The sequence below is a fragment of the Protobothrops mucrosquamatus genome, unplaced genomic scaffold (genome assembly GCF_001527695.2).
Source record: "Protobothrops mucrosquamatus isolate PMUCROS unplaced genomic scaffold, P.Mucros_1.0 scaffold347, whole genome shotgun sequence".
In the NCBI taxonomy this organism is placed as follows: domain Eukaryota; kingdom Metazoa; phylum Chordata; class Lepidosauria; order Squamata; family Viperidae; genus Protobothrops; species Protobothrops mucrosquamatus.
Window position 1 is genome coordinate 1068980 of NW_015386684.1, and position 4444 is coordinate 1073423.

The window sequence follows — 4444 nt, forward strand, 5'->3', positions numbered from 1 at the left end:
GATTGTTAGCCGCCCTGAGTCCGCAAGGAGAAGGGCGGGATATAAATTTAATAAAATAAAATAAAAATAAATAAATAAATCCTCTTAACGTCAAAATCCTTAAATATAAATCTAAAATTGTGGAGTGAGTCAGCAGCCGATGTACAGGTATATTACAGCACGATTTTGTGGAATTTTAAAGATCCTTGCATTCTCTGGAAGAACTTATATAAACAAGATTTCATTTCATTTAAACTGTGGGTTTAAAATGCAGATTTTTTTTTCCTTGAAGAGCTGATTTTATTCTATTTTCTAAAGAAATAAGCAGTTTCTTATAACCAACATTAACATTCTGACAGAGCTGATTAACTGAATAGCTATATTACTTTTTATATGAATGGCAAAAAAAAGTTTATAGAACATGTCTTGGAATTAGGCCTAATGCTGAAGAATGGAATTCTTACAGAAAAAGTGAGATAAAACAGCTGCAAGGCAATCCTGTGGTTGTTTTGAACAAGAAGAGTTCCACAGTTTTGTAGCATGATTTACATCCTAAAGTATATTTAAGGATTGCAGATTTAAATGTGCTTGGCTGCTCCTGCTTTTAAGATGAAATGGCCTATGCATTGCTCTGTGGAACAGATCTATTCATTTTTTATCTCTGCATTTTCTATATGGACGTCCAAGTAAGGATAGCTAGTTGGTACATACAGTTAAAAAAATAATAATCAAGAAACCAATGGATTAACAAAAAGATTGTTGTATGTATATTATATCAAGGGTAAAAGTGTAAACTGATTGAAAAGACAGCAGAATCTTTAATTAAACCTAGATTTTGCAGCTACAATCAGGGCTTTTTTCCTCATAGAACGCCCAGAACGGAGTTCCGGCACCTTTTTTGGATGGAACCTTGTAGGGTAGGCAAGGCGGGTTGTATGACGTGTGTGAGTTCCGGCACCTTTTTTTTTTTTTTTAGAAAAAAAATATGTTCAGTATGTTTCACCAGTGAGCATTCATAGGAAACACTTGTGCATGTAGAAGGGCAACTAAAACCTTAATCGTCCTGTGATGTTAAGTGTGGTCTGTCTACATTTAGTCACAGATTTTTTACAATATAATACAAAACTTTTTGCTCATTTCTAAAGTGTTAAGGTCTCCTTAACTGTCCATTTAGCTTGGTGTATATCTTCTACTTTATAAAAAAAACATTTTTTTTGCAAGCTATCAGTTTTCTTTGCTAAAGTAAAAATAAATTCTGTTAGAAAGTTATGCAGAAATAAAACTCTTTAGGGCAAATCAGTAATACTTTCTACTTTGTTCCTGGGATAAAGATCTTATGTAAGCTACTAAGAGAATTCAAAACCGTCCAGTAGCGCTCAAGATACAACAGATCTTTTCAGAAGAGCCTTTGTGCTATCAACAAGTAGCTCATTTTTAGATTCTCTAATTGTAAGAAAAATCCATCCTTAACAGCAAGCTTCTGGACAAAAATCATTTCAAAAACCTGTATTGAATCTGGTTACCATTGTATATCAAAAGCAACTGCCAGCATCTTACACTATAAAGTGGAAAACGTAACCCATGGGCTTGTGATTTCTTATGAAACTTTCCATAGCTTCGAAGGCCTGCTGAGGCCTGAACGTTAGTTCTGCCATCTCAGTATATGTACCTTTTAACCAATCATAAAAAATAAACAGGTTCCTGATTGACATAATTGAATCAACTTCATTCCACAAATGTCTTCCAGGATAACTGTCTTCAGAAGCTTCCTTAATCTAACCTCAAGAGGGAGGCTATTCTAAAATAAAAGATTCTGTTTCTAGGTCTGTAACCCCTCAATTTTATGGACTTGGGAGGCAAAAGATGATATGTACACTGAATGGATCAGAAAGGCAGACTTTTTTTAGGTTGTAAATCACATATGGTTTTATAGATTAAAATACCAGTTTAAACTGTTCCTGGAAACCTACTACTAATCAGTGTAGTGTCTTTAGAACAGGGATTATGTTGCTGTAGTGATGATTTGTCATTAGCATTTTGGACAAACTAGTTTCTGAATGGTCCTCAAAGGTAGGTCTATGCAGACATTTTTAGAGTATTCCAACCAGCGAATAATTTTGAGTCCCTGTTGTAAGGGCCATTTCAACTTCATTTTTCCGGTTACATAGTTACATCAGCATCCATGGAACTCTTCCAGTCAAATCATGAGATAAGGCAGTGGTGGCGAACCTATGGCACAAGTGCCAGAGGCGGCAGTCCTAGGCCTTCAGCTGGGTTTTATAAAAACTTTTCGCTTTAGGCCTCCGCTGCCGTGTGTAAAAAAAAAAAGGTTCAATCAGTCAATTTCAACTTCTCGCAGAAAAAAAAAGATCTTGCAAAGTTGGAATTGATTGATTGAACTTTTTAGTCCCACCCAGTCTGCTGTTACCACCGCAGCCACGCCCACGCAATGGGCCACACCCATCCAATAGGCCACACCCACCCGGCACCTGACGATGCATAAGTGGGTTTTGGATTGCAGTTTGGGCACTCGGTCTTTAAAAGGTTCACCATTACTGAGATAAGGAATTAATACACATTCTTTCCATTTTGCTTATGGAAGGTTTAAAACTATTGGATTATTATAACAGTTCCATTGCAGCCCAGAACAAGACATTCCCCTGAACTAAGCTACTTTTGGCACTAGTGATGAGCATTGAGCCACCATTGTGTTACTTTGTACAACAACAAAGTTGTGAAGCTTGAAAGCACCATTTCATTAGCAAAAGCTAATATATTAAAGCTAGTAGTCCCATCTGCATTGGGTCCCAGTCTCATGTTAGATGCATTCCTGAACTGTCCTTATCCCTAGAGGTCTGTGGTGTGGTGACAAGTTAAATTACCAAGTTACCATAAATTAATGTTTTTCAGTAACTACAGGGGACTTTAATTTGAAACCATGTTAATTACATGGTGATTTCTTGTTACCTCCGTTGCATTATCTCTGAAATCTCTGCAATTAATTTGTGTCATTATTGTTGCTGCTGCTTTCAAACAGAAACCATCTTAGCATTCGTTATCACAAACCCAGCAGTAGCCTTGTTTTCTTAAAGATACCTGTGTAAATCAGACCCTGGCTTTAGTTACTTATTAAGATACATAGACTGAAGATTTAAGATGGGCTTTAAACAACTAAAACTTGACAAGGATGAGAAAAACTATTGCTAGATTATAAACACAGTCTGCAGACCATCCTATTTATCTTTAGAACTGGCCAGCTTTGTTGGGTCTGCTATGTATCCAATCAAAAAATGTGCCAAGCCTTGTAATAATATCCCTATCATTTTTGCCATGAGTTTGAAGCAAAAAAGACAACTTTTATATAATTTTATCATCTACTACGTTTTTTGCAAACATCTGATTCTCTATCAATGATTTGCATAAAAAAGATCATGCTTTGAATTATCTTCAGATAAAGGCAAACTTTTTATATAATTTAAGCCCAAGGAAATATTTTGTAATCTGTTACATCCTGCAAAAACTTGCCAGTCAATGTCAGCCTTCGTCTTGTGGAATTCATTAATTTCACCATGTAGATTTACTTTCTCCCCCGCTTTTCTCTGCCACTGAGAAAGCATCTGCTTAGCATGCTAAGAATATCAAACCAATATATGTGTGGTCCTAAACCAGTTGAGCTAAAAATCACTGTTCCTCTAGTTTATAATTGTAATACACAAACATACATCAATGGAGTAGCAAAATACAAATTTGGTGGTGTCACAAAGAGGTTGCCTACAAATGCCATTTATCTATTGATTGTAATGATGTCTATTCATTTATCCATATTCTTGTTCTAGAAGTTCTGATAAAAACAACTTGAGCCCAGCAGAACTCATTTAAGATTTCCTGTAACTTGAAAGTATGAACTTGCTAAATACTAGATGTCAATGCCCTTCCATGGTCTGTTCTGAAGATAAGCTCTAAATATTACACTGTGGAATATGTTCTGCTTTGTGTAATGGTGGCCTTCTACAGATCTCTAATCTGCAGGGTTGGAGAAAAGTGTAAAAATTCCCATTCTGAATCTGAGTTAACAAATCTCAGCTATCTTTGTTGCAAAACATAGCCGTGGATATACTCAGAAAAGTTTCTTCATAAAATTAAGGGAACAAATTAGATATTCTATTCAAAAGTATTCTGGTGGGTTAGTGTCAAGTTCTTTTTAACTACACTCAGTTTGGTGTGCTCAAGACACAAAGGAGCCAACAGCAGCACAAGCCCCTAGGTAACACACATTCATAAGCTATTTATTCATTACTCACCACTACTCCACTCTTCCCCACTGTTACTACTACTCCTGCTACACTAACTACTAGAGAAAATTCTTTCTAGCTATTTTAGGCTGCTTTAGACAGCTTTATTTCCCCCACACAAACACACGCACTTCATCCCCTGTCCACCACACCCAATTGTCTCTCAGCACACC